The 23,780-nt window shown below is 39.3% G+C and overlaps 1 protein-coding gene across 1 annotated transcript in view; it reads right to left on the bottom strand.

Annotated features, from left to right (window-relative positions):
• Znf385b (zinc finger protein 385B) overlaps positions 1 to 23,780 on the bottom strand; it is a 271,044-nt gene that overhangs the window by 173,877 nt on the left and 73,387 nt on the right. The window lies entirely within an intron of this gene.

Raw genomic sequence — 23,780 nt, 5'->3', positions numbered from 1 at the left:
AAACCGTGAATGAGTAACAGCAAGATCCAGGAACAGGGAACAAACTCCCACGGAACAAAAGCAGCAGAAGAGCTGTAGGCTGGGGTCAGCAGTATAGATCAGCTATGGCTAGTGATTACTAGAATCAAAAGTCCTGCTTTTAGTATACAGATTCACGTTGTGACCTGATGTTTTTTCTTGTCTGTTTCTTTTTGTTTTGTCCAATGTCCACAGGCTGTCTGGTGATTCTGTGAGCTCCCTGATCACTTGTACAATACAATCCATACATATATACACACATCCGTACATACATACATATATACATACATACATACATACATACATACATACACACATACATATCACTGCTGAAAACAGATGGATTTTGGCTCCCAATTAAACTGTGATTATTAAATAAACTGCAAGCACATAATTTACTTCACAAAGAGGTGTTGGACCTTAAGGATTCTATTAGACAAATACCTTATATTTCCTTCTAAATTAGACTCACATTTACAACCGCACTTTAAAAATAAAATGGCAGGCAGGTGATCATTCCTATGCTTTCGTGAAAGTTACGTCTCTAGGTGGCCAGTACATTACCAAGGATATTTCTTTTTACTCTTTCCTCCTTACTCTCTCCATCTCTCCTGACATGGGAATCACACGATGTATATAGCACACTGGCCTTAAACTCCCTGAGTCCTGCCTGCCTTTGTCTTCCTAATACTGACCATATCTCACGTTTAAGAGCCTTCTTTCCCTTCAGATGAGTGAGACGTTGAAGCTTGCTGGTCATCCCAGTACAGCTGACTTTATTCTATTTCTTCAGAGACTCGCCACTTGTATGGCTCAACCCTAGTCTTGATGCCCAAACCCAAACCTTTCTTTTCTTTGAGACAGAGTCTGCAACTCACTGTGTGGACAAGACTGTTTTTGAACTGTAAACAGAGGAGTGCCCTGCTTGGTTGGTCTCTGTGGGTAAATGGTGTGTGTTACCCCACCTTGGCTAACACTCTTATCACCAAGGCTTCACTACTGGCTCCTCAGCTTGGTTGTCCCAGAGATGTCTGGAATCTTTTGTATTATCTATTTTGTGGTTTCTATTGGGATGTTGGTTGCTATGGAAATTCAGGTTGTGGGAGTGATGTGGACATACATGACAACTAGGAAAACAAGAATCCTACTAGGAGATTGAGCAGAACATGATGCATTAGGGAAAAGATAAAACAAATGTTTAGGCAAAAAGCATGTCTATAGGCTTAAACCTAGTCTGGGAAAGTGATGTGCTGTGAGGCCTTCAGCATGTGACTGGGCTGCAGCTGTGGGGACTTCAGTGGCTTCTCTGCCCTCCCAGAGAAGCCTGGCCAGTGCGGGTGTCCACTGACCAGACCCCAAAACATAACATTCTCTAGAGCAGATGGATTTGCTTTGAGGCACCAGCACCGAGTGCCTGTCACCTGGACCCGTCAGGGAATATCTTCTTAAACTCCCTGTATCCAGTTAAAACTGGGCCGAGACAGGATTGTCTGAAGAATTCCCTTTCTGTGTTCTACCTGATATCTTTGGAGTAGCAAAGAATAATCTGGTTGGATCGTCATTCTCTGTCTTCTGACAGATTGGTTTTGTTGCATTTTAACATAAAGCCTTCATCATTTACAGCAAAGTCACAGAAATGAAACCCCAGGGCCAGTTTCCTCCGAGTGGCAGTGTGCTATTTTCCAGCCCAGATGTTCTATCTCACATGAAGCTGCATATGAGAACATGTTCTTGTTGTGTGTACAAGGAAACACTTCATTTCTCCTGAGACTGTCTTTTTTAATTTAATGGTGAGAATTGTGTACCTGACACATGTTTCTTTTTACTTGCCTACTGGAATGTTCAGGTTCAAGAATGAGCCTCAAAGAAAAATATACAAAAGAAATTATCCCTTCGTCATTTACGGCGTTCCTCTTTCTGGGATTACTTATTTTATGATGTAAATGTTTATGTGCATATATATATATATATATGCAAATGTTTGTGTTCTATATATTATGATCATTTATTTTACTTATAATTCAGCCATAATTTTCCTATTTATTCTTGATGCAAATGCGGTGCAAGCTTTGTGTATGCCACAGTATGGATAAATGTAAATAGATGAATAATAATTGGTAAAGAGTTTGATGGGGCAGAATTTAGTCACCATCACTAATAACAATAATGACTTAGTACAGAGTGAATGTATGAGGCGTGTGAAAAATGAGAAGCACTGAGAGCCCAATGGCAAAGCCTCTGCCCTTATACTACTGGAATCTAAGTTCATATAATAGGGCCAGTGACATAGCACATAATACATATACGATTGCATATGTATGAGACAGCTGGCAGGGTGGATGGATGGGACACATAATGCTATCCTTCCTGCTTCATAAAGCACAAAGTTAAAACTGACAGTGCATTACCAGAACTATTCCCCCCACAAAGTCCTCTCGTGTATAAGGATCTCTATTGTCCCATCAAGGCTTAGGCAGATGCCTAGCTTTGCTATCCTGTAAGTCAAGGATGATTTTGTCAAGACCCATGTGTGCACCCCCCCTCCCAGATTTCAAGAAGCTTGACTAATGTAAATATAATTTTTATATGGACTACATAAAGGATAGCTCTTTTACTCCAATAACTTTACTGCACATTTTTAAGCATTAGCTTTCTAATTATATTTTACTATGACTCAGAAATAAATTTTATTTTATGGCTCAGAATATATATATATTAGACACACACACATACCTGAAATACACATTTCCAAAAACAGATTTAATCCTTCCTTGTGAGGAACACTAAGATTCTCTATTCTACTTCATGACATTTCTTAAAACATACTTTTTATGACCCACTAAATTTTATTTGGTACAATAGTAGATTTTTTTTTTTTTTTTTGGTGTTTCGAGACAGGGTTTCCCTGTGTAGCCCTGGCTGTCCTGGAACTCACTCTGTAGACCAGGCTGGCCTCAGACTCAGAAATCCGCCTACCTCTGCCTCCCAAGTGCTGGGATTAAAGGTGTATGCCACCACCGCCTGGCACAATAGTAGAATTTTAAGTAAACAGGAAGCTGTATTTTCCCAAGGGGCAAATATTTTAACTGTCTAAAGGAAAGCTATTCTTCCCAGAATGAAGGTAGCTAGGATGGAGGATCCCACACTCAGCTTGGGAGGGTGGTACAGAGTGCTGCTTATCTTCCAGTATTTGCTCAGCGATCCCAAATATTTAGATTTATGATTCATGAACCTTTCCCTTAGAGAGAAAAATACGACCCAAGTTGTATTCTTAGTAGGAACACATTGACCTATATACGTAAATCAAATTTCCAAGGCCTCGAGCACTAGTGTCTCCAGATTCTAAAAATTGGCTTGATTTATATTTCAGCTTCATTTTAACTTTAGTTACAATAAAGCAAAAAAAAAAAAAAGGGATATCTGTATCATATAATTCAGTGATTCTAAAAGCTGCCCTATTGCTATATAATCAGTGGTGGCCTTAATCTTAGGTTTCCATACATCAAAAAAAAATTACTCAAGAAACAAAGGGAAGAGAACTGCTTTTATTAGCTGAAGCCAGGCCAGTTGCATAACTTAAAGAAAATATAATGCTGCTATTTATAATAAGTCTTCTCAAGCATAAACAAAATCGTGAATGGAAACATTTCCAATTTGCCAGCATCTCCCTTAAGGTTAGTCATGCTAGAAACATCTTGGCTGGCCTTCCACATTCCCTAGGAGAAGAATAAGACATTTACAGCCTTTTACCACGTCAATTCTAAGATAACACTTAATTCATACCATGTCTTTGCAAAGCCAGATCCCATTGGACAGATAGCTCCACCTTTAAGAAACAAAGACTCTATTCTAGCTATAATTGTATCACATTAACTTGCCAGCCTACCAATTAATATCCAGCCAAATTAAAGCTTGGTGTGTTTCTGGCAGGTTTGTGACACCGTGGCACAAACCTACAATTTTAACTAATTATAGAAATTCTGGGCAGGAAGACTTTAGAAAAGATGATCAGCGTCATCCTCCTTTTTAAACGTTGAACTCACCCTAAGCCCAGAGTTCTATCTTCTGCTTGATCTGGAAGAGAAGAGACAACTCCCCCAAGGATGATCATTCCCTGCGCAGTTGGAATATACCAGGTCTCTTAGGTATGTCTTCCCTTTTCTAGTGTTGGGTGGGAACTGAAAACCTTCATCACACTAGGCAAGTGCTCTATCCCTGAACTGTATCCCCAGCCCTAACTCTTTGTATCTTTATGTAGGAAAACATGATTGTCTCCATGCTACAGACGAGGACTAAGGCTCAGTGGAAATAAATTGATCTAGGACAAAGAAAGATCTGGGATCTGACACAAGGTCTTATCGAACTCCAGAAAGTACTGCTTCTGTTATTTCCCCAAGCTGTTCAGTAGAGCTGGCTCTGCAGGCCCAAAGCTCTGACTTACACACACCTCTTTCCAACTCTACATTTAGTGATACTCCAAGAACAACTTGAAATTGGACAAATCATGGATTTTTAGAATATTTTCTAAGTCACAGTAAATTTCAGCCATTCTTTCTCCTGTATCTTGTGTGTGTGTGTGTGTGTGTGTGTGTTTGTGTGTGTATTTTGCTGGTAAATGAACTCAGGACCCGTGCATTCCAGAACAGCACTATCCCTGAGCTGTATTCCCACTTACTATTCTGTTGATTCTGTCACATTATCTCCTATGTCTTTTGGCTGTAGCCTCAGTAGCTTCTGATGACATACCTACTTTTTATCTTATTTGAGGCTCTTAAATATTTCCTGACCCAGTGCTAGGACAACATTTTCTGAGGAGCCCCACTGGAAGTGTTTCTACTCATCATTGAAACTGCATTTACTCTGTTCCTCACAGATGCTGAGCACTTACTAAAAACAGCTGAAGCAGAAGGAACTGGCTACCAGAAGCATTTGGAATTTTATTTATTAAAGCAAAAGTTACCAATTAATTATAATATTTCTTACATGAAATATATGAAACAAACACTTTCTGCTCACACCGAACATAACCCACATTGGTACTATGATGCTATAAACAAGTGGCTGTAAGTTCACCATGAGTGCACACTTTATGGGTACAAACATGGAACAAGTCCATATTCTGTGGGAGCTAAAGTCCAGGCAGTTTAAGGGCAGGCTATCTTTTTAGACACTAAATATGAAATTTCAAACATGAAATTAAGCAAGAAAGTATTTATGTATGTTGATTAAAAACACAGTAAGTTATAAATGCAAATTTTCTAGAAGAAATAGCATAAAAATCACACAAAGTGAATTATAATACACTTTTACAAATCTACTGCCAACCTCCTACATTTTGGTTGCTTACATGGAGAAACAGAATTCATATTCTTGCTGTAGGGTAGCTAACCAGATTTCTCTCTGGTTCTTGATGATCAGAATGCACAGAAACATGTGACGTAGTACACAAACACATCCATCTTGGTGAGGCTACTGTGATTTGTGCATTACTACAGATGTTATTCTATCAAATTCTACAGAAACTTTTATGTTCTTATTTTACACAATTCTCATTTCAAAAAAAATGAGAGGTGGGGGAAGGGTGTGAGGTACCACGTGTACCAATAAAGTGTCTAGTATGCTCTGTATGCAGAGAATTCACAGTTTTGATTAGGGATCCAAGAAATCATCCAGTTGCATATTTGTAAGCTTGGTGACTGAATAGAATTTCTATGAAAACTGCTTCTCGTTGTGTGCACTTCGTTCATCATTTCTCCTCTACTGACCACGTACTTGTAGGGCTGGCATAGCATTCGTAATGCACCATGACCACTGTCCCTGCAGGGTGACACCATTAAGTCTATGGTAAGCTTAGAAGTCCTTTAATCCTGTGAAGGTTGGCAATCGCCTGACTATATTAATTGCACACAGAAGCGATTGCAGATATGTATGTATCTCACAAACTCTGAGTGAATGTATCTTCAACCCACGGTCTGATGCCATCCAGCAAGAGGAAAGTGAGATGCATACAGCTTGAATAGAAGAAAATGCTCGTCTTCATCAGCTTGGCTTGAAATATGTTACTGACATATGGCCCTGTGGCCACACTTCCTCTATGCAAGCAAAGGCCCTGAAGCTTAGCCTAAATAGTTTCCATAGCAATTCTTGGGAGAATGGTTATCTCCCTGTGCTGTCTTTCCCAGCCATTAACCGAAACATTTGAACCATTCTATCCTGGTGTGTCGCAGTTCTTTGAACAAGGATAGTGTTGAAAATGCATCCTCCTCAGGGACTCAGGGGACGTGACACAAACTAGCACTCTCCAAGCCTGTCACACATTCTTTACTGAGCATCCCCTAAGAATGAAATTGTGCAATAATTTTGTACTATCTTGAAAATATCTAACTGTAATAAACAGCAATATTATCATCTAGAATTTTTTTCTTACTGAAGGGGTAAAGCCAATAGCTTCTATGAATCTACAGTTCATAACCAGTGGCTTGCACATTAAAATAATCTGTATAAAACCCTATTTTTATTCTTGGTTTTAATGTGAGAGTGGTCCAAGTATAGGATAAAGCCATTGGGGGGGGCTCAATGGTAGAACACATGCTTGGGTTTGGTCCCAAGCACCTCTCTCTCTCTCTCTCTCTCTCTCTCTCTCACACACACACACACACACACACACACACACACACACACACACACATTCATATCTAGCTATGCTTGACTCCTCAGGAACAGGGATGTTACATTTGTTTTAACTGGATGCTGTTCCTGTCAAGTCTCAAAGTTGCTAGGGTTTCAGGAAAATTCCTAGAGCTATTGTTAAATATCGTCCTTCTTATCTAGGTTTTAGCTATGGGATCACTAGGAGATACCTCAGTGTTTACAGTGATCGGCACTCGGCATCCTGGCACAGACTGATTTTCCAGGGATCAACTGTAACGGCTGCCAGAGCTTAAGGGAGTAATTCTTATTTTTAATTCTCCATTACTTAAAAAGGACAAGGCCATTTCAAAACCCAAAACTTCTTGCTAAGCCATACTTTTTCCTTATAAACGAAAAGTACAAAGAAAAAAAGAGAAGAAATGAAGAGAGAAGAGAGAGAAAGGAGAGTTTAAAACATATTAGCAATGCTGAGTATCCAGAATATAGTTTCAAATATGTATCACCACCTAGATCACAAGGAGCAGTCTTCTGACATATGCTACCTACCCACCAGGCAATAAATTAGGGGCTTCGTATCATCTCAAGATGGTAGTGCTAAGCTTACAGATGCAGAAAAACAGGGTAAAAGCCTGCTCCAATCAGTTGTAGGTGAGATGTCAAGCAGAATTTGCCTCTGTTTCTAGGTCTAGTAATCACTGCTGTATATTGTCTTTCAGTATCAGTAAGCCCCAAAGTTTTCTCTTTTCTTAAAGTTTGGGGACTAACAAATATAAACTTACTAGTTCAAAGACAAAGATATATTCTTGCCCTTTCTACATAGACCGTATATAAAACAACAGCACAAGGTTTAACTGGATTTTCAAATAAACAGAAATGTAAATTTTTTCTTTAAACTTAAAAGCAAAGTTATTTTATACATTCAAAATGGATTATTTCACCAAAACTGGAAAATGACTTCTTTAATAGATTACACTTAAAACTCTGTGGGAACAAAGTATCAACTCTGCAAGATGAGCATGTTCTGGAGATTTTCCATATAAGAAGCTTCAGTTTTGGGCACTTCAACTTAATTAAGAGGGTAGATAATATGTTAAATGTCATAGTAGATTATAATTAAAATAATAACAGCTAACTCTGTACCTGTAGCAAAATGAAAAATGAAATAATTAATATACTTTTTTTAAAAATGTATTTTGGCCCTAGATAGATATGTATTCTAAGGCCCAAAAAATTGAGGGAATTTTGAACTGGCAGTCTCCTACTGGTATTAGTGGTCTTGTAGTGGTGAGATAATGTTGAGTTCATTGGAGGATTGCAAAAGTAATCAAACAGGTTGATAATGTAATGTACCAGGATTCTCATTTGGAGGAAGAGAACTACAAACATGGAATGGTGGAAAGAGAAGAAACTTCTCATTCTCCAAGTGAAGGACCCCAGAGTCTCATTGCTTCAAGTCCTACACATATACAGTAGTACAGTATACAGATATAAGAGAACTATGTGTGTTTTGATACCTGCTGAATAGCACAAGACAGAAGTATCATATGTATATACACATGTGTAAAAGAATAATATATAACAAGTATACTGTACAGTATAAATATAGGGTTTGTGTGTGTGTTTTGCACACATGTGAGTATGAGGGAATTTTATGTCTGTGTGCAACCATGCAGAATTCAAGGCAGAATGTTGTCTTCTTTTATCACCCTCTGTCTGATCCTCTTGCAAAGGTGCCTTTCATAGAACCGTAATTTTGCTGTTTCAACTTAGGTGGTTGACCAGTAAGCTCTTGGAATCCGAATGTCTCTATCCTCCAATGCTCAGGTCATAGCCATCATGCATGGCCACGCCTGGCTTTTTACCTTGATGCCAGGAACTAGAACTAACACCTTCATGCTTACTGAGCAGTTACTGATACCCACTGTACAATCTCCCCAGCCCCATGCATATACTTGTCAATTATACATTAGTGAAATCAAAGGAAAATAAAAATCAAATTAAAGTGGGAAAAAGAAATAAAACATACACATACATTCAAACTGGCTTTATACAATATTACAAAAGGAAAGAAAAAGAAAAACAAGACAAATCAATGCAGTTCTGGAATAGAAAGCCCAGATTTACCACTATATATCAATAACCAGCCAGGCAACAATCATCAAAGGGTGCTAAGACCACTGAATAAAAAGTGAAGAATTAGGAATTCACAGTCTAAAACCTTCCGAGTGCATATTACAACCAAATTAAAGAGGGGAGACAGTTCTTTAGAATGGAGCTCTCAGAGATCCTAGCTTTACTCCAACATCTGCAGTAATGGGATACATGGACACTATGGTCCTCTGAGAAGGGCAGCTGCAGGAGAAAGTGTTATCGACACACCAGCAGCCTTTCAGTGATGCTCAATCCAGTTCTGCTACTAAATGTAGTAAAGCGGATAGAACTCACTCTAGTAACACTAATCTTAATCCTGAGGAGACTTCTTTGTTGTTGTTGTTGTTGTTGTTGCTGCTGCCGCCGCTGCTGCATTCTGATGGGAGGTATTGACAACAATTAGCTTGTGCTAAGTTAGTTGCTCTTGCTGGTCTCTATGCCAAGGCTTATACCAACCATCTTTTCATAAATTTGTTGGTTAGATCATACCATCTCCAGGTTGTATCTCTCAGAGGATGCACAGTGACCTTGGTGTGATGCACCTTCAACACCAAGGCCACATACTCACAGCAACAGATGGTAAATAGAAAGCTGCTTTTTGCCCTGTAACCTCCTATAGGTGCCAAATGCCTCTAAGCTTATTTTGAAAGATAGCTTTATTTCAAACAAGTCTAGTGAAGTAATTATTATTATTTCTGAGGATTCAAACAAAAAGGCCATCTTTTCCAACGATAACCTGGAAACTTTTTATTCCTGTACTTTCTGGTTTATAAGCCAGGACATCAGGACATCAAATGAAAACAGAACAAAGTTTAATGCTATTGCAAGACACAATGAATCCATTCATCACTCAGAGACTCTGCCACACCACATCTCTGTTTTCTCCTTAACAATCATTGCCTTGAGGGGTTGGGGATTTAGATCAGTGGTAGAGCACTTGCCTAGTAAGCACAAGGCCCTGGGTTCGGTCCTCAGCTCTGAAAAAAAAAATCATTGCTTTTAGAATCTTTCAGCACATATAAGAGGGTAATTTAGGATCTCCCTCTCTCTGAACTTGCTCATTTAAGGTCGTATTTTTGTTCGCTGTCATATTTTGCATGGGCCATATAATTTTTTTAGTTGGTTGTAATATTAAGAATATTATTATGTCATCTTGTTGCATTCTGCTATTATTAAATATTTGTTTACATTGTTTGAATGTTAAGACAGGGATTTTAATTCCTCATTATTACTTATTGGCAAAAAAAGATGGTTTCAATGCCATCCTTCCAGAGAATTCCTGTCAGAAAAAGAGGTATCAAAATTTTAACAGCAGAAAACATTAAAACCCTTCCATGTTCTCTCTGCATAACCCCCTATAGGCTTTCAAAGCGAATGAGAGAAATGTCTGACTGCATCAGCCCTAACTCAGCATCTAGAATGCTTCTGTTCCCCTCAAGAAGTGTGTATTGTGACACCCAGCCTCCCAAAAGAGACGCTCTAATGGTGTGGCTGAGAACTGCTGATTATTTCAAGGTTGGTTCCCGTCCAGCTTTGTTCCAACTCTGGGGTCTGCTGATGAAGCTAAACTTCCATTGTCAAACAACTCTAGCTCAGCTCAAGGGACACCTGCATATCTCATGGTTAGATACTGATTTAAGACCAGGGATGGATACAGACTGGGGTCACCTATCTGACAATATGCTAAGAGCTTCATAGGAATGGTTGGATAAGGGGGATAGCTTAGAGGCAGTTCCCAAGAACCCATTAATCCTGATAGTGAAATTCTCACTACATTACACAGATACCCAGACAGTACCAGTCTAGTGCTGTGTGTAGCATCCAAAGTGCCTTCCCATCCTGACCTCAGGGTCCCAGTTGTTGAAGTTCCTCTGTGAGCTTTGCCTCACTAGCCCTGTCTCAAACCAGCGTAACCTCTAACTCTTACGGAGGCAGAGCTCACAGACAGGTGTCCCACAAAAATCTCTGTAAAATGAACCAATCCCTCGCTCATGGACTCCACCACACACTACATCATCCGTGTTCTCCTGAATCTCAGATCTTTAGCATCTCTTCTATACAAATCTGTGCCAAATTTTCTTGAAGTAGACTGAGAAGCTGCACTTTTCTCCCAGTAGACAGGGTGAAACATTTTCATCTAATTTTTAAAGACACTTGTGACTCAGGGTAGTTTAAGACTACCCCTGGGCTCTACCTTGGTCTCTCCTTTCCACCACCCATGGCAGCACTCCCTACATTAATTCTGCAGTGGCATGTGTCTGGCCTGTTGCCTTTGCCCTCCAGCCTATGTTCCAGCCTCCTTAACGCTTTGGAGTGCTCTTTTGAAACCCACTAGTATCATGTTCAACTCTGTATCCTGTTACATACTTAACAGGATACTGAGCACAGGGGCTGCTAAGTAAGTTTCCACTGAACAAATGAATGGGTAAGTGAGTATCTGCTGACAGCCCAGGTCTTTGTCAGAATCCCAAAATAACTTTGCAGACTTGCTTGCCATGACACACCAAGACTCCCTGAGTCTGTGGGCTTGGCACTATACCTAGTTTAAGGTGAGCTACTCTGTCCTGTAAGTAAAAGTATCATCTGCCATTGATAAGGTGAGTAAATCACAGTGCACTTCCCATAGGAGAGTCACAATACAGAGAGCCCAGTCTAGTTAGTAAACACGCTCCTTTGTGTTTGTTTAATTTTTCAACTGATAGAAATCTTTTCAATATCAAATCGATATGCTGTTTAATATGTAAACACTGTGTAAGCAAAGTAAATATGCAAGCAAAGCTATAACTTAGAGGCAGTATTTAGGGATTAAGATTTCACACAAACATTAATTCTTGATGCCCATGTCAGGTGTTACAGCTTTGACTTTGATACAGAGGGAGATTGACCCCTGGCACATTCCAGTACAGGCCAGGACAAACTCAGGGACCACAGCACACTCTTCCTCTAACCAGTCAATATGTGAGCAGAGCACTCGGCAACTGCATATTTCTGCCTGAGCCTGAACATTTTCCAGAAAGAAATGCTTGAGTTGCAGTTAGCACAAGAAACCAAACAGGCTGTAATGGCACTGAGATTGTGCTTGTGCCAGCTTGGAACCTGAGATTTCCCTGAGCCCTGAAAGTCCTTTCATCTTGAAGCCAAGCCATATTCCACCTGAGCTGTGCAGAGCTCGCTGGCCTGCACACTCCCTTGCTGAGCCAAAAGTCTGCCCAGAGGTTGCAGAGCTCTGAGCTAGCAGGTGATCAAAGATGACCATCTCCTGCTCTCTCAGAGCTTCTGCATTGTAGTGAGCTTTCCTTCAATAGGAGTGAGGGAAGAGACAAAGGGAACAAAACACAGACCCTCAGAACAACGAAAGCCAGTATGTAGCTGGGATAGTCCAGGCTCAGATTAAGTAGCAAGGGTTCAGACATAGAGCGGTTCCAATAAGAATCCTAAGAGCTACCTAGTGTCCTGAAATAATGATACAGCCACAAGGAGAGGCTCAGAAGAGGGAAGGGAGCTGGTCTAGGATGCACAGTAATTAGTATTTAATCATTATTTTCATCATTTAATCATCATTTCATTTTTTAAAAATTTTCATTAACACATGCTTATAATAAATTATCATGAGATACAGTGTTTTGTCCCTTCAATACATGAATATGGTATGCAGTGACCAGGCCATGGTAAGTGACATGTCCACTATCTAATTATTTAAACAATCACATTATTTAATCTCCTTCTGTAGTTGTCTGTGCTAAAAAAAAAAAAAAGTAGCACATAAAGCTTTTGGCAAAGTTAGTCTTTCCTTCATTATCTTAAACAATTCTTTTCTGTGATTAATCAGTAGAGCTGAGCAAGTAGAGTGTGTATCAGTGGTGCTGGGTATGTCGGAGCAGAACAGGGTGAGAGAAATGTCCAGCAGAGAGGTCTGCACAGCATGGGGAAGCTGAGCTTTGTCAGAGGGATGAAGGGTAGATCGTGAGTGGGTGAAAGGTGTCTATACTGAGCATGGGACTCACCACAGTGGAGTGTGGGGAGCCTGTAAGGAGTTCTTCCACATGTGATGGCAAGCATGTTACACTTTAAGAAAAACAGTGATACTCAGCTAATTAAAATCAGATTGAATCAAAACTCATGAACATAATTCCAATTGTGAGATCTTTCTATTCTCCGCCTTTCCTTTTCCTGCTATCGTCTGCTAGGCTATGAGAAAAGGATTTTCACTGTTAGCACCCAGTGGTTAGTTAGCAAGGAGCCTGGCATGCGGTAGGCTGTGATCACACGCTGGTGAGCAACTGCAGGAGCCAGAGGCTCATGTGCATGCTGCTCACAGACAGATGATTTCAACATTTTTTAAAGGCATAGAAGACTTATGTTTATAGTCATGCATATACCACATCCGCTATACACAAGGTTAAAAGAAGTCTGTAAAAATGCTAAAAGAATAAGCAAGGAAAGACCTGACGTTAGAAGGCTGTATCTATGTGTATGTTCGGGGAAGAGTTGTCACAGTTGGATGTGGTTTAAGCTGACGTGGTCTGAAAGTTTGGTGCTCAGCATACCAGTGATGAGGTGGTGGGACCTTTAAGAGGCGGGGCTTACTAGAAGGTGGTTAGGTCAGGAGACATCTTTCTGGAGGGATTAGTGATGGTCTCAGGAAGTGAGACCCTAATGATCCTGGGATGCTATGAAGTGAAGCATGTGGTTCCTTCTGCACGGGTCTGTTTCTGTTTCTTTCTCCTGCTATGACACAGCTGGAGGAGAGGGTGCTTATGCAGAGGCTGAACTAATGGGCCTGACCAATGCTTGACTTTCAGCCTTCAAAACTTCTGAGCTAAACACAAAATATTTTCATTACAAAATCCTTAGTGTCCAGTATTCTTCAACAGCAAAATCAAGACTAGTATAGGAGAAGGGTGTGATCAAGTATGAGAAAGGGAATTCTGACTCACACAGTCTCTCTGTATCAAAACTTCATATTTGAGACACTGGATGATGAAGAACTCTTCCTTGATAAATAGGGTTTATTTCTATTCAAAGAAATCACAAAAATTATATATGGAAGAAAGTGACTATATTATTCAAGGTAAGGAATGCTTCAGGACAAATGAAAAAAAAATCCCAAGAAATAGATACTGCTGAATGCCACAAAAATAATACAGTAGGTTTCTTGTATGGGCTCAAAGCAAAGTGTATAGAATTTTATCACCAAAAGAGGAGTCTTTGCTGCCTCTTTTATTTTTGCTTACAGTGATTCCACGTGCAGTGGATATTTCATTGCTTGTATCGGGAGCAAAACAAACTACCTGGCAAGGGAGAAAAATGAGAAATCAAGAGACAAAGCTTCTGTGGCATCCACACAGTGTTATGAATTGTGTTTAAATTGATGTGTCACAGCACCAGGCTGTGACAAACAACAATTAAAGCTTTCCCATCTTACTGCAGAGCTAGGAGGCAAACCCACAGACATCTGACACAGTCATAGCCTGACACTATTTATGTATTTATTAAGAAAAATGCATTAATGTTATCTTCAGCATCAACATAGCACTCACAAGGAAACAAGGCTGTGTCCCTTAGCCACTGACATAACTCAAAGACCAAAAGGCTCCCATTAATAACAGTGCATTGCAGGAGAAAACCCTACAATGGTGTAAATAATTCTGACTTTAAAGTCTTCAGGGCACATGCTGATTTCCTGACCATGCAAGGAAAATCTAGCAGACCATCCAGTTACGGAGCCTGTCTTTAAAATTATTAAACCAAAATAGAATAAATTTGACTTTCATAGTACGTAAGTTACATTTTGAAAAAAAAAAAAACTCAAAAAATATCAGGGAGAAGGACCTCTAAATATAAACCAGTACAATACAATGGTTGATTTTAAAAATGTTACTAGGAAGGCAGAGTATCTCAAATGTCTGAAAATACAAGTTCTACTTTTTGAAGAATAAATCAGAGGTATTGCTTTATACTTGGAGTCTGGACACTTATTAAATAAATGTCTGGAGACAGAACAAAACACATAATATTCTACAATACAGGTTTCACAAACACTGAATAAAAAATGTTTACACTGTTGCTTAGCCTTATACGTATACGATGCAAGCACATTCCAGAAACAACCAAACTCTTTCAACATATAAAAAGAGAGACACAAAATCCCAGTAAAACAGTTCCCAACATTCCTCTTATTTTTTATGAGAAATTCCAAACATGGATCCATGAGAATGGACAAGAATCTTGTAGTGGATTCTTTGATCCCTGGGTTCCTGCCCATTGCCATGTTTATGAATTAGTGTTAACATCAGAAATAAGAGCATAGGCCTGAGCATCAGGTAAGCATACATAAAATTGCTCTACTGATAAGAGATGCTCAGAACTAGTGCTTCCATGAAGGCTCGACCCCAGCATGGTGCTACGAGGAGAAGGCTGTACAGCCCTCTAAGGTGTGGAGTCGAGTAAGAGGTTTTTAGTTTATCGGTGGGGACTAGACAGAAGAAGACAGTGGAGCTCCAGTCTTTGCATCAGTCTTTTGTCTGGCCATGATTTTTTTTTCCCCAAATATCCCCGCCATGATAATGCTGTATTCCACAGGCCCAAAGCAATGGGCATGGTTGATAACAGACTTCACAACCATGAGCCAAATTATGTTAGGAATTTTGTTGAAGCCATGAAAAGTTGAATTCTTTCCCCTCATCATTATCAGAGACATATTTTCTCTAAACGTGAAGATGGGGGAAAGACAGAAAGAGATAGAAAAAATCAAAGGAATATTTCTTTCTATTATTTAGAAAACTACAAAGAGCCTCATTGGGCATGTCTTTTAGTCTTAGTCATGTTTGAAAATAACCAAGTATTGATTCTCTTTTGTTACATAAAAAGACAAGATAACTGACTCAAGAGAAAACATTAAGGTACAGACTTAGAAACATGATAAGGATATTGACCTTCCAAATAAGCTATAATGTAGGTTCACAACTGTTAAGATATATGAATAATACCAACCTTTAGTAGAGCATTTTTTTGTTTTGTTTTTATTTTATGTGTTATGTGAGATTTGATTGTGTATGTGTAAGCACCACTATATGTGCAGACCCTGCAAAGGTCAGAAGAGGACATTAGATCCCCTAGAATTGGAGCTATGTGGTTGTCAGGCACTACATGGGTGCTGGGAACTGACCCTGGACCTTCTGGAAGAGTGCCTAGTGTTCTTAGCTGCCAAGTCATCTCTCCAGTCCCTTAGTGAAACAGTTTTTCATGCTTACAAGTTTTATCTTTTCAAGGTTTCACTGAATATCTTTCTAAACTACAAGACAAACTGTTATAAAGTACATATACAATGAGCTCCCAAACTATTATTTCTACTGAGCATCCTAATTCAGGTCCTTGTAGTCTCTCCCAACCAATACCTAGAACTGCTTCATGCGTGTTTTAAAGTGCTGAGCAGTTTGTGCTAATGGATTCTGTGAGGTATTTTCTTTACAAGTGAGTACTTTGGGGACTCCTATTAAGGCACATATTACTAAGTACAGGCTTTAGATGGCTTGCCTGAGCAGCCAGAAAATTGGGTGCTATGGTTATTACTGTAACATTTCGTCTCTTCCAAAACGATACCATCATTTGCTACTCTAGTTACCTTGTCATCAGTGTTATTTGCACATCTGCTTAGCAGGTAGATGAGGAACCATCTGAATATTAAGACATCTCACCAACTTCTCAAGTCCTACATATACTAACCCCTCAATAGAAATATAGAAATTATATGTGAATGAAATAGTGAGTGATACTAGAAACTGTAGGATGGCACTAGTCCACTTGTATAGCTTTCAATGTCACTCTCCTGTTGAGCACAACATCAGACAATGCGCTATGCTCCCTCTGGACTACCCTCTCAAATCACTGAGAAGATTGAGAATGCTTAAGAGAGTCCTTACAGTCTCAAAAGTTATCTTTTTTGTAGGAAAACAAGAGTTATAAAGTGTTTAATAACAGGAGTCTCTTATCTTCTGTTTGCTAACCTTGATAGTCTAAGGGCCCATCTAACAGGGTCTGGTTTAGAACAGGCATTCAATAAAATTTTGTTGAGGAAATGACTAAAGCAATGATATTCTCCTGTTTAAATCCATAGAAAAATGGGAAGCATTTTATTCAGCTAAAACTGCTACAGATAAGCCCATAAATGGCTGTAACTCACGTCAGTTGATGCTACAGAACACTATAAGACCATTTTTTAAAAATGTCAAAATGAAGCAGCACAATTGGTACCACATCTTTCAGGAGCTGATGGGTTTCTTCTGCTGTTAGAAGTCGCATTATGCACCCTAAGCTGAAAGAAAACACCTACAATCAAAACTCCATCTTTAGAATGCAAAGGAGAGCCACACGTGCACTAGAAAGGCACTTCCATCGATGTTTGTTCAAATTAAGTGTGATTCAGACAGGACACTCCAGGATGAGCTCAGGAAACTAATCGTGCAGATAGGAGTCTGTCTCTGTCTCCTTTCTCTAACCTTGCTCTCCCCTTTGTCTGATGTGGGTGAGGGATCCCCTCTTCCCTTGTGTTGCAACACTTATGGCTTCAAGTTGTGTTCAGCTAAAGAAAGGCATAATCACCCAAAAGAAGGATGAAAAGAGAAGCCTGGGGTGCATCTTCCAGCCTCTCTCTCTTTGTGGCTTTCTACAATGCTATCTTTCTAGAAAAAAAAAAATCTCCTTTTGAATAACCTTGGTTCTAGCCTGCATTTTGAGCTTTTTGGTCAACAGACAGGGCAATCACACCCTCTCCTTTCCCTTTCAGGAACAGAGCGAGGCGTGGGGGTGATTAGCTCCACTACATCTGGGGTTGATATCTGATCTTTTTTGAAATATATCACCCACATCTCTGTGCAGAGACCCATTAAATTCTGTTTGAAAATCTGAACTGATTATGTCTTGAATGTTTGGTCAGATGGGTGTCCAATACATCATAGAATAGATTTAGGTTCTGCTACTTTGTACAAGATTTAGAACTGACAGAGCAGGAACAAATCAATTATCAAACCATCTCTATTTCCCCCAGTGTCTTACAGTATCCTAAATGACCCAAGAGAGCCGTAAAGAAAGAGAAACCAAAAGCTAAGGAAAAAAAGAAAAACATGACTGGCAAGGGCAATTGTTCCCCAGCTACTAAGCAAATTCAGATGAGCCTGGGGCCCTTCCCACATTATCTTAGACCACTCTATTCTTCCTGAATGAATAAAGAATAATTGGCAATGCTTCTTCAAAGCATTTTGAAATATTTCCACAGAAAATTGCAAAGTGTCTAAGAACGAGCAGAATTAAAAGCAGTTTTTTAAAAGAAGAGGTCATAGGTCTGGCTCTACTATAATTTGCGAGTAAATTATAGAGGAAGAGCTTGGATTGCCAACAGAAGTGCAAGTATAATCAAGGGCTAGAGCGGTGGGATTTACGTGACCACGTACCACAGAGTGGATTAGAGCCTGTCACCCGTTCAGGGTCCTTGGCCACCCAACTTGAAACAAAAGGCAACAGGGTCAACGATAGAGAGAAAATTGTATTCTGATTCCAACTCTCCTGGGTGAGACATCCTGATGAAGTCACTACCCCTTTTCCAGTGCACAAAAGACACCATTTTAATGCTTCATGATGCTGTGTTTCCGAGGTCCTGTGTGGGAGAATTATTCTAAATAATTGGGGGAAATGCTTTCAGCTCTGCAGGTTTGGGAAATTATTTCACCTCTCACTGGTCAAAGGAGATCTATTTCAAGTCTTAACATTTTCCTAAAATCTTAGGCTTCTACTGTTTTTAAGTCTCTCAGATTCTTTTGCAGGAATGGCATTGGGTAGACCTGAGACCATTATGCATGCATTAGAGGATGCTATTGTGGATTTGAACTTTCTAGCTATCACTTAATAGGTATGGCTTCTTAACTCAACTTTTCAGTCGAATGGCTTCTTAAAGTCAAAAACATCCCCCCAATCCTGTTAGAGTGTAACATTTAAAGAATGTGGAGACAGAATCTGTGCCAGTATATTTTATAATAAATGAAGTCCCTGGTTTCTCATATGTTTTTGAAATTCAGGGTTGTGTCTCTCCAGAGAAACTCTGATCTCCAACTCCCTGGAAAGCTAAGATGCCTTAAGAATTGTCCCATGGGACAATTTTATACTCTACCTGTGGGGCCATTTCTGCTAGATAAATCTCTTGCTTGCACACAAAATTCTCTTAATTTTGATTCCCAAATGGCTGCTTTCTCCTACTAAGGCAAAATTTATAACGCCATACTCTGCTACAGAGAACATTTCTCCATGGCTGTTTATTATTAAATGCCTTTCTCATAGGAAAGTCAAAATATGGTTGAAGAGATAAATTACCACCAAGTTAGATAATCCAATAGGAAGGGAGAATACATTAGCCCATTCAGAGGGCTTATCCTATCTGCCATATCACAATGCTTATAATTAATTCACCTTTCTTTCCTGCTGGATTTTCATCACTGGAAATGACAGTATTAATTTTACAAAGCAAAAGAAAGCAAACTAACTAGGAAACAATATTGGCAGGTGGGCATCACAAAAACAGAATAAGTATCAGAAAAAATAGCAAGGAGGGAGAGGAAGAGGCAGTGAGTATTTGTAGACCTTCAAAAAATGGAATCTTCTCTAGGATTGCATCAAAACTAAAGTTCACCTACCTCATGAGAACTCTGGTGGTTAAACACACACTATTTCTTTTCAATTAACTTTTTAATCCTGTGATTTAATGCACGCCAAGATACCTAAAAACAATGACTATCTCGACAGAGTGAAATAATTCTGACTCTAGACCAAACCCATGAAAGACATGACCAGTAAACAGTACCTACTTTTATGTCACAAAAAGAAATAAAACTGTGCTACAGCTGAATGTAATGTCCTGTGAAAGAAAAGATCCCTGAAAATTCTAAGGACCAGAATTAGAATCACAAGGCACTTCCAGAGTTCACATTATATCTGGAGATTCTGCCAGCTTAATTAGGTTTCATTCTCCTTTAGGTTTATGGCAATAGGAATGTGTCAGTGGCTTTACAGAATATTAGAAATATATCTCTCATTGCACATAGTAGTTTGGAGGAATCTCTGTCCTTTATGCATACTAATACTTTTAACTTCCTGGTATAATCTTCATTTTTATGGGACTTTAAAAACCTGTAATTGATATGAAACAACACAATACACAACATTACCTTCATCTTACTAACTAGCATGTAGGATTGTGCTTGATTATGCTACCAATTGTAGGATAACATAAAGAAGCTTTTTCAGACAGATGTTATTTTGATTAATCCTTAGGAGTCTTGGAGTTAGACTAAATGAACATTATAATCCCCAAGTAATCCAAGCACAAGGAAACTGAGGCCCAGGGACCAAAGTGACTCACAGAATGAGCACATCTTGTTCTCAGGCACTTCCCTCTTCTTCACTCACACTTAAGAGAGTGTTAACTGCTCTGCTGACAATCAGACCTTATTTAATAGAACACAAGGGCTGCTTTTTAAACAGATTTCCTAAATCAAGCGTGATCCTGAAAGCATGTACAAACAACACAGGAAAAATTCCTATTCCACAGGCTCACAGCATCCTTCCTTTCTCACTCTTGTCTACAACGGTATTTGTCTATTTTTGTTGTTGTTGTTTTGTTTCATGACATCCCTCCTAAAGAACATTTTTAGACACATTGTTTTTCTTAAGCATCTCCCATGAAATTGTAATGCTGCACACACACCACAGGTCTGTTCATATGCACATCTGTACGCTTTACATGCAAGTTTTACAGATGAGAAAAGCGAGTGAATTTTTGCCCTGTGGGGGTAATATGAGCACACAGGTTCTCTCTCTCTGTGTTCATCTAAACCTCATACCCACCTATAGGCTATCGCTAATAACTGTGGGATCATGGATTAGGGATTTCGGATTTCAGCTCAGGTTTTCAGTATGCTTAAATGTAGATGTGTGGAAAATCTTGCTGATCCACTGCAATCATTTAGATCTTAGCACAAATATGTAAAGAAGAGGAAGCATGTTGACAAGGGATAGGAGAATGTGGGGATGTTCAACATGGAACAGAGACTTGGAGAAGGGAGCCATTGGTGCCAACATAGGTCATCGCTGTTCTGGAGCCTAGTCCTATAACACAAGCAAGCCATGAAAGAGAGGAGGCTAGCTTCCATTCACTAAGAACAAGAGAACTTAGTCATAAGCTACCTTAGTGACCATCCCCTATTGATTGTTGTGTAAATATTAGGTTTCCTGCCTATGAAGACATTTACTGTTCGGTTCCATTCAGGCCTGTTTGCATATTCCCAACTGCTACATGGCCAAGAATAAGTGAGTTTATGTAATGTTCCAGAGACTGTACCACCCCGTGGCTCGTTTTAACCAAGGTATGAATAGAAGACAGAAATGAATTCACAAACGCTCCTTTCACAGACAGTATAAAATAAAACCTTTTACTCCCAGAGGTCAATCTGTTCAACCATTGAAGTAATAACAGCTCACAACTGTAATTCAGAGTCAGCCCTGGTCAACTCAAAATTCACACAGGAAAGTTATTCACTCCTCTTACTGGAAAACTGACGCAAATAACTTCGTAAAACACATAATGCATCAGTAATCTTAGAAAGCGTGGCAAGTCCAGAGAGAAGACAACGGTTGATAATTTCCTAAGACAGTTGCCTACTATTGGTGGTCGCTGACTTATAAGGTACCGTATTCCATGTGACACTCCATAAACACAGCCCATGTAATCCTTACAGCAAGTGTCCATGTGTCTCCTCATCTATAGAAGAGATGCACGCAGAAAGGACAGGTGATTTTCCTGCCACTCCCTAGAAGCTGAGAGAAAGGACCCAGACTCCTGTCACCACATGCTCCTTATTTATCACCTTTGCCACCTTGATATGCATATCATTTCAAGTATACAGGCTTTTAACTGTCAAACAAATAACAGAAACCATGGGCAAATGAACAGGTCATGAAAATGAGGTGAAACTATTTTGTGTTTTTTTTTTTCATGTAAGAAGCTACTTTAGAGATGATTTGACCTGCAAAACCCCTGTAACAAATGTCTTTCAGGTGGGCATTGCCCACAGTTCTCTGACTTTGATGGCTTGATACAAGCATACATTGGGGCTTTTGGAAATGAGTAGGAAACTGATGGCTGTTTTATATAAGCATAACTGCTCTTACTGAAGCTCGTGTTAAAATCTCTAAAGTATTCATGTTAAAATCTCTATAGTATTCTACGTCTGTCTACTCTACTCCATGAGAGGAAAACAAGCAGAGAAGGCAGAGCGAAACAGCAACTAGACAGTGAGATTGAAGAAAGGATTTTAAGAAGGTGGTAACCCAATAGACAGGAACAGTGTACAAAGCCAGGATTAAGACTCGGTCTCCTGACTCTAAAGCAATCTTTATCTTCATTTTAGTGTGCTTTCCCAAGTAGATTAGGCTTGAGATCACAACTAAAAAGTGAACCCCTATATCTAAACATTTTGATTGTACATCAGATGACGAAGCACTAGCATAGTTAACTGGATCCCAAATGCAGTATCAACTATCCCTGATCGAGGCATTCTTCACACTTCCAATGCAGAAATTAAAGTTGGTCCAACACATCAGATCTTATAGGCAACTGTCAACATGCAACCTCGAAGCCCAATCACTACAGATGTCTTCTGTGGGCTGCAGATGCTTATGTAGCCTTTATTGGCTGATATAACTTACTAAGAAAATGTTGATTTTTCAAATAAATATTCTGAACCATAAAATTCAGCCAGTGTTTTACAGTGTTAACTTGAAAATAAATGAAACAGTTATCAATGAAGCATTTGAAAATGTTTATGAAGCATCCAGTGTGGTTCTAATTTAATTATGCTCTTCTCTGCAGTGAGAAAACCACCTATAGTAGATGTTCTTACGAGATCCTCATAGATTTCTATGAAGGCTGATGCATGCTGATGTTAAATTTTAAAGTATTTTTAGGTTACATAGGGTATAGTTTTGAACATCACTAAACATGTGCAACATGGCAACACACTACTACTTTTTAGTGTTCTGCTATTTGAAACTAATTTCAATGCTGACAATTTAAGATTACACTGACATTAGACATTAGAAAGATAGGCATGCAACTCACTCCTTTTCAAAGACACTCCAGAGCTTGTTAACAACATAAATGAACCCACTATATTTCTTTGTGAAAATAAGTCATCTTTACATTTTTATCTTGAGTACTTTACTGTCTCTAACAACTATAAATGAAATCCCAAAATGTTATGCTCACGCTAACGGAAGTCTTCAAAACACAACTAAAAAAACTAACCACAATTAGAGATACACATTCCTAACCTTTAAATCTTATCACGGAAAATCTGGCAGGATACTTAGTACTAATCATAGCACTGCTTGAGACCTTACAAGCCTGGGAAATAAAATCAAAACAAAATACAGTGATAGAGACATCTCCCATCACCTCAGAACAATCACCTCAGAACAAAGTGCCAACCATCTGTGAGCTCCATTGCTTACCTAGAAGCATGTTTCTTAATGACAGTCAGTTCAGCCAGGTCGCAGTTTCTGTCTAGAAAATGCATTAGGAGCGCTGAGGAGTGTGGAACTGCCCCTAGTGAGTACAGACCAAGCCTTCACAAACTCTTCCTTGTATACCAAGTCTGCGGGAGGACTGGCCAGGCTCCACTCACTCCCTGTGTACCTTCCTTGAAACTAAGAGACGATACAGTGACTGTCAGGGGATGGTGCCTCCTCAATCTTCCAAGCCAAAGAAAATTATGGAAAAGTAGGTTAGCTCTCTAGAGTTTGAAGCATCTATTCTGAAGCAATCATGATATTTCTTTAAAATTCCAAGCAATGTTTAATACTCAGTTCACGAAGAAAAAAAAACTTAAACCTCTGCAAATAAGCTTAAGACACGA

The sequence above is a fragment of the Grammomys surdaster genome, unplaced genomic scaffold (genome assembly GCF_004785775.1).
Source record: "Grammomys surdaster isolate TR1022 unplaced genomic scaffold, NIH_TR_1.0 136, whole genome shotgun sequence".
NCBI lineage: Eukaryota > Metazoa > Chordata > Mammalia > Rodentia > Muridae > Grammomys > Grammomys surdaster.
The sequence above is the reverse complement of the archived record's forward strand: the minus strand, read 5'-3'. Positions and strand labels throughout refer to the sequence as shown.